The following is a 13,045-nucleotide window of genomic DNA, read 5'->3' as shown; positions in this document are numbered from 1 at the left end:
GCTGTCACTCCCACACTGTAGCTGAGAATCCAGGGGTTCCGGGTTGTAACAGGGACAGAGCTTGTCCAGGTACCACGGGAGAAGTGAGCCCAGGGCATCACAGCATCCCTGTGTGATCTTATGATTTAAGGCTATCACAGCAATGACAGTGGCCAGCAGGCAGTGAGGGCCAAATGTCCCACGCACGGTGCACAGCACTGCATGTGGGAGCTCAATGAATAGACAACGGCCAGGTGATATGGGAACTACTGTTACACTGTTTTATAAATGAGGAAACTGAGTCACGGAGCAGCGAAGTAACCTGCCAAAGGTTGCTCAGTGTGATGATTAATTTCAGGGGTCAGCGTGATGGGATTAGGGGATACCCGGAGAGCTGGTGAAGCATTATTTCCGGGTATGCCTGTGAGGGTGTTTCGGGAAGAGGCCGGCATTGCAATCAGTGGACTGAGGAAGGAAGATCTGCCCTCATGCAATGTGGGCGGGCACCACCCAATCGGCTGAGGGCCCAGAGAGAAGGAAAAGGCAGAGGAAAGGTGAGTTCTCGCTCTCTTCTGGAGCTGACGCTCTTCTCCTGCCCCTGGACATCAGATCTCCAGGTTCTGTGGCCTTTGGACTCAGGGACTTTGCATGAGCAGCCCCTGAGGTCCTCAGGCCTTTGGCCGCAGATTGAGAGTTACCCCACTGGCCCCCCTGGTTCTTAGGCCTTTGGACCTGGAGCCATGGTACCGGCTCCCCTGGCCCAGCAGCTCACAGACAGTGTAACATGGGACTTCTTCACAATCACATGAGTCAGCTCCCCTAATAAATCCCTTCTCATCCATCTTTCTCTACCTACCTATCTATCCATCTGTCATCCATCCATCCATCCATCCACCCATCCATCCAATTGGTTCTGTCTCTCTGGGGAGCCTAATACACCCAGCTAGGGAAAGGTGCAACTGGGATTTGAGCCCAGGGTCTGGATCCAGAGCGCACACTCCTGACCACCACACTATCATTACATAGAGAGGTGTTGACATTAACATTGGCTATTACTAGCTGGCGTTTACCGAGTGCCTACTGTGTGCTGGGTACGGCTGTAGATGCTTTATGTGTGCCTTATTTTCATTTACAGATGGGGAAACTGAGGCACGGAGTGACTAAAATAGTGCACCCATGGCCTTTGAGACAGTAAACAGCAGAGCTGGTATTGAATCCTCGCTCCAGCCGAAGCCCCTGCTGCGTGGCCCCTGCTGAGCCTCATTCCCCGGGACCCCTGAGGGAGAGCGGAAGCAAGGCTTACTGAGCACTTCCTCAGGACAGGCCCTCACACCCAGCACCTCGTTCATTCTCACAGCAATCCTCACAGAGAGGGGCTTCCTCTTTTTCTTCTTGCGGAGACCAAGACTCAGAGAGGTAAGCCAAGATCGCGCAGCTACAGGTGGCAGAGTGAGGACTTGACCCTGGGGCCTGTGCAGCGCAGAGTAGGATTACAACCCAGACTCTGGAGCCAAATAATCTGGATTCAAACCCTGGCTCTCTCATGTATGGGCTGTGAGAGCGTGTGTGGCTCTCTCCCTCTTCCCAGGCCTCGGCGTCCGCATCTGTAAAATGGGCTGTTGCGAGGATTAAACGGAGCACTAGACCTTGGGCCACTGGACCGCGCCTGACACACAGCGAGCTCTCCACAGGTGTCGGCGCTTACTGTCCATCCGCCACCGCCGTTGCCTGTAGTGGAGCAACAGCTCCATCTCAGGGGTGGCCCGCTCTCTCTGTGGAGCCAGGAAGGGTCTTGCCTTTCTTGTCCATGAGGATGATGCAGCCTGTGAAGTGCAGACTGGGGGGTGCAGGGCTCTGGAGCCAGCTCCCCCAACTACTACCAGTGAGATGTGGGCCAAGTCTGTAATGGAGGCCTCAGTGACAAAGGAGCCCCAGGGTGGAGGGCATCTCTCGTCAGGCCCAGGCATCTCCTGAAAGCTGCCTCTAGGAGACCCTGGAGGGCAGGGCCCTCAGCTGTGTTCCATCTACTCCTGGCTTGAGGAAGGGACAGAGGAATTAAGAGCAGGAGCCTGGAGAGGCCAGGCCTGGTGTGGACCAAGGCGCCGTGCGGATTCCTACCTCAGTGGTCACCAACCACAGGCCTGGGAGTCACCCAGCTGCTCCCAGCCACCAGCAGGTCCTGAGCCCCCACCTCCTCCCTGTCCTCTCCGTATTATTCTCCACAGCCCTCGTCACCACCGGACACGCCATCCACAGCACGGCATTCATCACGTTGTGTGTCCTCCTTCCCACAGGAATGTCACTCAGTCCAGTCAGCGGTGTTTATCTGTCTGGTTATCTGCCGTATTTCCAGCATCCAGCGCAGTGCCGGCAACATAGTAAGTGCGCAGTGCACTTTTGTTGAATGAATGAATGAATAGATGCCAAGGACCTTCTGACATTCACTTAACAAACAGCAGAAATGATGAATTTTCTATCCCAGAGCCAGACACAGTTACCTGCACACAGTGGGCACCCAGCCAATGTTGACGATGATGATGATGACACAACCAGAACCAGGAGCCAGGAGGGGGTCCCGAGTCCCACCCGCCCTCTGTCTCCAAGCCGGGCTTCTCCTGGAGAGCCCTTCCCTCCTCTTGGTCAGCCCTCAGGGCCCGGTTCCAGGGTCTCCTCCTCCCTGTGGTCCCAGGACCATCCTGCCCTCAGCATGGTGTCCTCCGTCCTCAGGGGTACTGCAGCACGCAGGCAGCATCAACGACACAACCATTTTTGAGCGCCTACTGTGTGCCATTGTGAGCGCCTCCTCACACGCTTTATCTCCAAACCTCACAGCCCACTGAGATGGCTATTGCCTTCCCTGTTCTAGAGACGAGTACCTGAGACTCAGAGAAGTTAGATAACTTGTCCAAGGTCACACAGCAGGAAGGAGGCAGAGCCAGACTCAGACCCAGGGGTGGGTCCTTCCCCTGCCCCTGCTCCTGGCTGTCTGTGGGTGTCACTCCAGCCCTCCTGGCCTAAGGCCTTCTCCCCATGGAACAGGCTCAGCTCAGGGACAGGGCCATGGGGAAACCAGAACTGCCTGCCTCTCCCCCAGGGTCTCAGGTCCTACAAATATTCCCAGCAGTGGCCCCCAACCCACTCCTCACCTTACCCAGAGATAGGCCGACAGGCTCACAGCGCCTGGCTTGGGGCCACACAGGGACTCTGACCCATCTCTGCTGGGGCTCCCAGTGCAGTGGGGAGGATTTGAGTCAGCTGAGATGCACCGTGTCCACTAGAGCCTCTGCCCCTTTGCTCATGTCTCCCCACAACCCAGCCTAGGGCACATGCCATCCTCCCTCCCATCACTCACCCCTCCCCAAAAAACCTCTGCTTCCCTTCAAGGACCAGCTCAGTCCCTGTCCCTCCAAGAAGCCTTCCCCAAATACCCCAGCCCTCACCTACCCCTCCCCTCATCTGACACCAACACTGTGGTGCCATTCTTAGGCATGTCCTCCCCTAAACAGTCTTGCTGGTTCAGGAGTGGCAACCTGCTGTCCCAAAAAGCTGATTAGCACAATAGCTAACAGCATCAAGAGGCCAGACAGAATGTCTGGAGATGAGGTTCAAATCCCTGCTCTGCCACTGACCTTGGCAAGTTAGTTAAACCCTCTGTGCCTCGGTTTCCTCATCTGCAAAAGGAGGTGATGATAGCACCTACCCCATGGGATAGCACCTACCCCCATGATAGCACCTACCCCCATGGGGTGTAGGAGGAAATGAGTGCCCAGTGCACAGAAGGCCCAGAGTTCACCTGCAGTATTATGGGTGTTAACAGCTACAGAGCCTTCATGACAGGAGTCTCATCTCTCTGGGTCACCTGGCTCCCCTTCTCCCCTCCTCAGCTAATACCCCCAGAGCCCTTCCAGGACTGTTGGGCCTCACCTGGGACCTTCAGGTCTCCAGGTCCCCCATGAAAGGAAGATCTCAGGCCTGGCTTCCTCTTGCTTTCTCTTTGGGTCTGAAAACCAGTCCCCTGGACCTGCATCTCCTCTAACCTGGGGTATTCCAGGCAGTCCCCAGGGAGCCTGCTCATTAGAAATGATGATCCCAAGTTGAGGAGGAAGGAGGGGGATGGAAACACAAATGGGGAGACTCAGGGAGGCAGAGCTCAAACCTTACTCAAGGCTGGAGGGCCCCAGAGAGGCCCAGGGCAGAGGGGACCAGCTGGGCTCATCCCAGCTAGGAAGGGGCCCAAGGCACCCCTTGGTGGCCCACCTGTGAGAACAGGCAAGCCTCAGACACAGCCTCAGGCACCCCAGCCTCTGTGGCTGGCCCCTCCTCCTCCCTAGCCCACTCCTGGTCTGACCTTTCACCCTTCACCACCCCTGTGCTCTCCCTTCCTCCTCCGGCCACCCTCTTAAGAGCCCAGACCCTTTCTCTCTCCTCCAGAAAATCACCCCAAAAGGCCCACATCCCTCCCCTGCTCCCAAGCCAAGTAGACAAGACACCATTTTGCACAGCCCACATCTTTAGAGGGCCTCTAAGCCTGTTTCAGGTGGGGCAGGCTCATCAGGGAGTAAGACCAGCCCTTCCCTCATGGAGCTTACATTCCAGCACGGGCAAAAAGCCAAGAAGAAAATACAATAAATATCACCACATTAGGTGGTGACAACAGTTCAGAGAAAATTCAGCCAGCGTGAGGGACAGGGCAAAGGGTGGTGGAGAGCCACTGGAAGGTGGTGTATACATACCCCAGCTCCCCCGCCCTCCTGGACTGAGTCAAGGGTGTGTTCAAAACCCCTCCCAGAGCTCTCCAGCGGGAGTGAGCTGAATCACCCGCAGTGGTAACTTGCTTGGTAAAGCACCCTTTTTTGTCTCCCTGTGTCATTTTCCCACCCTCAGTGTTTCTGTGGGCCACCTCCTAAATGAATCATATCCTTGTCTTGGGGTTGGCTTCTGGGGGAGCCCAAAGTGAGATGCCCACAGATGGGGAGGCAGGGGCAGGAGCTTGTTGGGAAGGCAGGGCCCCCTCCTGTCTGCTCTGGGGCATCTCTTTTCTCAAGACCAGTCAGCACACACTTGGCCACTCTGCAGGGGTCCGTCTGTCTGTCCTGAGCCCACTGCCTCTGTGGCCACCTGGAGAGCAAGGGCCAGGCTGCCCCCTCTGTGGGCAACACTCCTGGTGGGAGCGCAGCACGTTTTTGCAACACAGGGAACTCAAGGATGAGTTCTGACCAGGAAGAAGGGGCCATGGCCCTCCCGCTTCAGTGGCTTGGGGTGGGATGCATGCAGCTTGCTCTCTTCCCGGGCCTGGCCGGGCAAAGCTGCTCTGGCCACAGCTGGAGTGGAGAAAAGGAAGATGTGTGGACCCAGTGCAGGCCCAGCGTCCTGTCCAACCCAATGTCCCTGAGGCAATGGCTCAGGTAGGCGGGCATCATCTTCCCCTGTGAGGACAGAATCATAGGCCCCCACGACAGCACAGATGCTGAGCCAGCCCCCGAGGGAGACACTCCTGGCTTTACACTGCAGCCCTGATTCTCAGGGTGCAGAGCTGGGCTACAGCAGTGAACAAGACAGAAAACCCCCTCCCTTGTGGGGCTGACATTCTAGAGAGGCTGAGCAGGCAAGAAACGAGATAAATAAGTGGTAATCAAGGATGTTAGAAGGTGACAAGGGCTGTAAAGGAAAGCAAGGCAGGGGAGGAGACAGGGAGGGAAGATGGGGGCGAGGAGTTGTGCTTTTTTACGGAGGATGGTCAGAGAAGGTCATTCTGAGCAGGTGGCCTTGGAGCAAAGGCCTGAGGAAGGTGGAGAGGGAGCCAGGCAGAGCACTCAGGCAGCCCGAACAGCCCATGCAAAGGCCCTGGGGCAGAAGCCGGCTGCCAGGGTTGAGGAGCAAGGGGGTCATGTGGCCTGCGCAGATGAGGGAAGGGGAGGGGTGAGGCTGGAGAGTTTGGGGGAGGGAACTGGGGAGGGCCTTGTAGGTCAGAGGGAGGCCTTTAGCTTTTTCTCAGTGAGATGGGAGCCATTGCAGGGTTTGGAAAGATGTGGGATGTGATCTGGCTTCTGTTTTAAAGGATCTGTGGCTGCTGGGGGAAGAGCAGACCACGGTGGGGCAGAGTGGGCAGGGAAGCTCTAGGAGGTGGCTGCAGTCCCCCAGCTGAGGGAAGATGGGGGCTCAGAATGAGGAGATAATGTTAGAAGGAGCGGGAAGAGGCTGGAGTCTGGAAGTGCTGTGGCATTCCGGCCAACAGGATCTGCCGATGGTTTGGATGTGACGGTGAGATGAGAAGTCAAGGATGGCTCCTGCCAGAGCAGCTGGCAGACAGAGCTGCTGTTTGCTGAGCTGGGGATACTGAGGGAGGAACGGCGTTTGAGGGGATGGGAGCTCAGTTCTGGAGCCCTGAGATGCCCATGGACAGCCAGCTGGAGATACCTCCTCACCCTTGCCAGCTCCTGCACGGGGGTCAAGGGCAGTGAGGAGGGGCCAGCCGGGCGCCAGATTGTTCCTGTGTCCCAGGCCCCAGCCCCTGCTGAGCTCCAGGCCTCTCAGTGCTCCTGGGGCCTCCCTCAAGCTCCCTTTCACATGAGAAGGTCTGCCAGGGGAGGTCAAGTCTCAATCCGGCTTCTAGGCAGGTGCCCTGGGCTGTGGGCACGTTGTGTGCAATGAAGTGGGCCAGGGAAATGTGTCCCAGAAGCCCATCCTGGCAGCCCTGAGCCGATCTGTGAAGCAGCAACCTGACAGGGAGGGGCCCAGGCCTAGAGGAGGCAGGCCAGGGGCTGGAGGTTGGGGCCAGGCCTGGAGGTCCTGCTGAGTGGACAGACGTTCCTTCAGCTCTCACCCAAAGAACCTGCCCTCCAGGCCTCACCAGCCCCTGCTCCAGTGGAGGTGGGGGCGACCGCTGACGGGCAACTGAGGCCAGCAGGCCCGGCTGCAGGAGGTGAGGCAGGGCAGATATCAGCTCCCACCCTGGTCAGGAAGGAGGAGAGTGTGGGGTTCGGAGGAGCAGGGGCAGGCAGTGTCAGTGCGCACAGGCGAATCTGCATCCCGTTTCTGCCATCCCCGAGACCTGCCCTTCTCCCTCCTAGGCCCTTGATCCCAAAGTGGGAGCCCCTGAGTCCAGCACTCTGTGAATGTGCGTCTAACGTTTGCAGAAATGAGCAGAGCCACGCCAGCTTCTCAGCGTGTGTGCCCCTACCCATCATGTGACCCCTCCTCAGCCCCTGCACCAGGCCCTCTGACCCGAGTGCCCATGGGAAGGGGACACCCCACATTGTGGTCCAGTGAAAGACCCAGCTGGGCTCTCAGGGGGTGCGGGAGAGAAAGCAGGTGGAGAAGGGCAGGACCTTAAGCACGCCCATAGTTGCACACATCAACCTTCTGCCCCTCTCAGGCTAGCATCTCCTCCCTATGCCACCCAAGGTGGCTCAGCTCCATTCAGGGCAAAACTGGACCAGGTGTGCCCCACCGTGAACTCCTGTGGGCCCCCTCCAGCCCCCTCCCTGCCCAGAGTTAGGGCAGAGGGCCCAGCTCCTCCCCTGCACCCCACCCTGCCCCCTCCTGAGCAGCTGGCAGAGGCTCCTCCGCAGTGGCAGTGCCCAAGAGCTCCCCCAGCAGCAGCGAGTCTGTCCCCAGGAGCAATGCAGCAGAGGGACAGAGAGCGCAGGAGGGAGGGCCACAGGCACTCCCACCCCATCAGAGGCCTGCTCCCTGGTACCCCAACTTGGAGACCCTGGGCTTGCTGGGGAAGGGCATGGGGGTCCTTTGGGAGAGCTGGGGTTGGGGACAGTTCACTAAGTCTCCAGGGAGAACGAGGAAGGGGAAGGGCCTGAGGTTGGGGCAGGAGGTAGATGCCTCTGACCTGACCAGGGGGCTCTAAGCCCAGTGCCTGAGACCATCCAGGGCCAGCAGGGAGGCTCTGGTGTCATCGGGGGTGGGAGGAGAGTCTGCTTATCCCAAATGGCCAGAGCCTAGCAGTGCCTTGAGTGGGGCAGGGGCATCCTTACTCCTCCCTGCCCTCTGCCGCCTACCCTGTCTAGCTTCAGACTGTGGGTCCCTGGAGGCTCCAGCCTCCCTCGGCCTGCTGCCCCAAGGAGGGGGCATGGCTACAAAGTCAGGACCTGTGGCAATGGTGGAGACAAGAGGTACAGAGGAGGAAAGGCAACAGGGACAGTCCCCCTGATGAGGAGGATCAAGGTTCTGACGGTTCTGACGAGACCTCTCAGGATGCTGGCTGCGCCCCACACCCCGCTCCCCAGCCTGGTCCCTGGCCCGGCTCCTCCAGCTGGCCTGTTTGGCTCCTACCAGGTGCCGCTGGTAGGAAGGCAGGGCAGCCCCATTCCCCACTCTCCACACAGCCTCTTCCAGCCATCGAAATGCCTACCTGGGCCCGTGTGGGCACCAAGCTGGGGGCAAGTAGGAGCTTACTGCCCCCGCTGGGCCAGGCCAGGGCCGGAGGGGCTGGCTGTCCTCCTTCTCCTCCGTGGTGGCGGGCGGAGAGGGGGCCTGCTGCCGGGCTGGGGGCTCTGTCCTCTAGGGTTCCCTCCACCGCTCACTCAGGAAGGCAGCAGCGCCAGAACTGCAGGAGCCAGCTCCCTCCACCGCTGCCTCCTCCCCACTCCCCGCTCCCGACCCGCCTCCTTCTCCAGCCACCCACCTCCTTCTGCTCGTTTCTATGGCAACTGGGCAATGCTCTGCACAGACAGCCTCCCTCCCATGTACAGCAGGGGACGCCCGCCTCCCGCATCAACATGGGCACGCACGCATACACTTCACGGCCACAGAGACGCTGGTGGGGACACAGGCTCAGCCGCCGCCCTCGACTGGGAAGCCCTGCTCCATCCCCTTTCTTCCCTTTCTCCCCAAATCCCACCTCCCAATCGTCCTTCCAGACAGCTGCACCTTTCCATGCACTTTGCTTGGGTCCTTAAAATCTAAGCGCGTGCTGCTCTGTGAAGCATTTCTATTTGTTTAATCATTTATTCTCTCATTTGATGAAAATTCAAAATTTTGAGTTTTTTCTAGGCCAGGCTGAGTGTGAGAGATGCTCATGCACAACCTCGTGCCATAAGGCTTCATACCCATTTGACAGATTGGAAGCTGAGGGCCACAGCTGTAAAAGAATTGGAGAGTCCAAGGTTCCTGGGCTAGCTGTCGGCACCGAGACCTTGTGATGCCAGTTCCAACGCTTCTCCCACAGGCCATGGCTGCCACACACCACTCAAGCGCACACATGGGTGGCCCTAAGCACTCGTGTGTCCAGGACATGTGCACCCCAACAACACACAGATACAAATGCCCATTACATATATTTGCACACATGCATTTCCACAAGTCTGTGTATCTTCCTACACATGCACCTATAACACACACACGTAACTGTGACACTAATATCAGCATACGCACATCTTTAAGACACGTGCACACACATCTACATGGATTCAGAACCTGTAACACACAAGCCCTTCCTACACAAACTCACTGCGGCACACACAAGCCCTGGTGCTAGCCTCATGGGCAGGGTTCAGGGATGGGAGTAGAAGTGTCAGGATCAAGGGGCTGAATAATGAGTGGCCTCCCAGGGGAGGATTTGACTGTCTGCTCCGCCCCACCTGGGGATCAGGCACTAATCTGATCTCAGCAGTGTCTCAGCTCTGCTGCTGAAGGGGGATGGGGTGGGGTTGGAGACAGGGCCCACCCTCCCTCACTCTCATTCTGGAAATCCACACTAGATCCCCCCTACTCACATATCCCTACTCACCCCTCTAGCATCGGTACTTGGAGTTATGACAGGGCACAGTAAAATGACTCTCCCAGAGAGGAGAATTCCAAGCTTCACACAGGCTTCTAGACTTCTGCCACCCCCAGGAGGGACAGTGTGGGTGGTGGGTGGCAGGAGACCAGAGTGGGGACTGGGGCCCAGGACACACAGCATGCCCCACAGGACATGCTATTCCCAGCCCAGCACCACTGCAGGGCCTCGGGCAAGGGTCACTGCAGCCCCTGTGCCCCAGCGTAATTCTCAGGGACCCCACACTCCCCAGAGAGGGCAGATACAACAGAAAGGAACCAGAAGCCACCACAAATTAAGCAAAAGGCCCTCTTGTAATAATAATGATAGCTCTTCCGTGTTCATCACTTCCAAGACCCCTCTCAATCACAAGGCTGCTGCCAGTGAAACTCAAACATAGCTGCAGGAAGCATTCCAGTATTAGAGATGTCAAGAGATAAGATAAAAATCATCTTGGGATACAGAAATGGGGCATTTCATCCATTCAACAGACACTGACTAGGCACCTACCATGGGTCAGAGATGGTTCTAGACACTGAGATACAGCTGTGGGCAAAACAGAGTCCCTGCCCTTGAGGAGATGATGAGCTAGTGGGTTCTCGGAAAGCCCGGGCCTGTCTCAAGGGCTCTCCTGCAGTCTTTGGCTGTCACAGGGCCTTGCATGGTGAGGCTACTGGACTGATTAGGAAATAGGCTCTGAGAGATGGAGCAGTTTGTCCACAATGACAAAGGCAGCCAGTGGATAGGCTGGGATTCGAGCCCCCGGTCTGCCAAGCCTTTTCCAGTGCCTCACGTTGATTCCATTAAGAAAGATCTGATTGGGAAACACGGCACCAGCCACCCAGTTTCTAAAAGTTTCATAGTCAAGTTCGCTTCTATCCTTAGATCAAAGGCAGGATGAGATCGTAAGTACTCAAAGTCCCAGTCAAGTGGTGGGCACGAGGACCCCACAATCAACCTCAGAAGTGACTTCCAGCCTTGCCTTCCTTGGGCCAGAAGCCTGATGTCAGCCATCCCCAGGCCTGGAGGTCCTTGGCAGGGAGTTCAGATCAAGGCCTAGGCCAGGAGGGTGGGGACTCCCAGCGCCCAAGAGCAGAGGCTTCCTAGAGAGTGAGGAGGCCTCAGCTGGGGGACAGGGAGGGATTGAGTTCCCAGGTGCTGTAAGCAGAGCCCCCTGCCCACCAGCTGGCCCCCAGCCCTGGATCATCTTTCTCCTAAAGAGCCGGGCTCCATCCAAGGATACCAAAGACAGCTGCCCTCCCACCCACCCCTCCGTCAGCCTGATCCAGCCCCATCTGCTGCCAGGCAGACCCCACATCCTGTCCTCCCACACTCACGGATTCCAGACAGGCCCTGTGGAAGAAGCTGACCCCTTCTGTCTCCCCCTCCTTCCCCAGCACAGAGAGCATCCACCCTCAGCCCACCCCCACTGTCAGCCTAATCTGGCCCCAACTGCTGCTGGGAATGAAGGCCCTCTACTCTCCCACTTGCAGGTCCCACGCTGGCACAGGGACACCCCCTACACCATGTACACACACACACACAGGCACACACATACACACACACATGCACATACGCATACACACACACACACTCCATGCCCAACCTCAGCTCCTGTTCCTGGACCTTAGCCATGTTCCTGTCCCACAGGTGAGATCAGAGGAGGGTGTCTGGCCCACACCACAGGGCAGCGGCCCTCATGCCCCTGGGAGATGCCTACTCCTTCTGTCAGCCCCCTCCTTGCCTCCTTATCCAGCTCCCCAACAGCATTCATTGCCCCCTCTCCCCAGCTCAGCACAGTTATCCCACATGTTCCCCAGAGCCAGGGAAAATGCAATCAGTGCTCATTAGCTGCTGTTTTGCATCTCATCTGCATAATATTCCCATGACTGTCAAAATGCCAGAATCCTCCCCAACCCCAGCCCACAACAGGAGGGCTGGCCAGCTCTAGAGAAAGAAAATGGAAAGGCTTTAGTGGGATTCTGTGTAGGTGGCTAAGCATGTGGGGTGGGTACTTGGGAGGGGGAAGATCGGGGGGAGAAAATGTCCAGTGGCCCTGGCAGGCACCTGGAGGAGGAGCAACAAATATTACAATCACTGAGTCCCTGCTACATCTAGGCACTGTGCATGGTGCTTTATACCGTATCCAGTGTTTTTTCATAAAGAGCCATTATACAGGTGTGGAAACTGAGGCTCTGGGCAGTTAAGGCCTCGCTATCCAAGGCCCAGCAGCCTGGGCACCACCTGGAAGCTGGTCAGAAATGTGGCATTTCAGGTCCCACCCCAGACTTCCCACATCAGAATCTGCATTTTCACAAGATCCCAGGTGATCAGAGTGTGAGGCTCCTAGGTTAAGGGGCTCGCCCCATACTGTAATACACAGCTGCAAAATGAAGCTGGTGTCAATACTGAGGTGTCTGACTAAATCCCATGCTAGTTTCTTCATGCATTTAACAAGCATTTCTTGACTGCAACTATGTGCAGCACTGCTCTAGGGTGGAACACGGTAGATAAACAGACGATGTCCATAACCTCAGGGAGATTTCATGCCAAAGGGAGACACATCATAAATATGTTCAAATGATGAGCAGTGCTACCAAGAAAAATAATGTGGGCTCAGTGCGGTGGCTCACACCTGTAATCCCAGCACTTTGGGAGGCCGAGGCGGGCAGATTGCCTGAGTTCAGGAGTTCGCGACCAGCCTGGGCAACACGGTGAAACCCTGTCTCTACTAAAATACAAAAAATTAGCTGGGCATGGCGGCATGTGCCTGTAGTCCCAGCTACTCGGGAGGCTGAGGCAGGAGAATTGCCTGAACCCAGGAGGCGGAGGTTGCAGTGAGCCGTGATCGCATCACTGCACTCCAACCTAGGTGAGAGCGAGACTCTGTCTCAAAATAATAATAATAATAACGTGGGTTAAAGAGACAGAGAGTATGAGGCAGGAACATTTTAGAATCCTCCTTTGAAGAGATGACATTTGAACAGAGATCTAAAAAAAGGGAGAAAGGGAGGTATGTGATGATTTGAAGGAAGAGTGTTTCTGGCAGAGGGAACAGCAAGGGCAGATGTCCTAGAGGTGGGAGTAAGCTGAGCGCATTGAAAGCAGCCCACAGCTGAATGGTTGGATGGGTGGATGGGAGGGCGGATGAATGGATGGTAGGTAGAGCAAGCCAGACAAAGAGAGGTGGCAAACGAGGTAGTGATAAAGAAGAGGCAGGCAGGGGCTGGCTCCCAGAGGCGCTTGTAGGCCATGGTGAGGACTCTGAATTTTATTCTAAGTATGAAGGGAAGC

At 56.8% G+C, this 13,045-nt stretch overlaps 1 protein-coding gene across 2 annotated transcripts in view; it reads right to left on the bottom strand.

Moving 5' to 3' along the window:
• PACSIN1 (protein kinase C and casein kinase substrate in neurons 1) overlaps positions 1-13,045 on the bottom strand; it is a 68,537-nt gene that overhangs the window by 11,752 nt on the left and 43,740 nt on the right. Inside the window, exon 1 of one of the 2 annotated variants that reach the window (XM_004043854.5) lies at positions 8,345-8,585. The exons of the other annotated variant lie outside the window; for it this stretch is intronic. The gene's annotated coding sequence lies outside the window, so the exon portion shown is untranslated. Of the gene's footprint in view, positions 1-8,344; positions 8,586-13,045 lie in introns of those variants that run through there. 2 annotated transcript variants of the gene reach the window in all.

The sequence above is a fragment of the Gorilla gorilla genome, chromosome 5 (genome assembly GCF_029281585.2).
Source record: "Gorilla gorilla gorilla isolate KB3781 chromosome 5, NHGRI_mGorGor1-v2.1_pri, whole genome shotgun sequence".
In the NCBI taxonomy this organism is placed as follows: Eukaryota; Metazoa; Chordata; class Mammalia; order Primates; family Hominidae; genus Gorilla; species Gorilla gorilla.
Note: the sequence above shows the minus strand (reverse complement) of the source record. Positions and strands in the feature narration are given on the sequence as shown.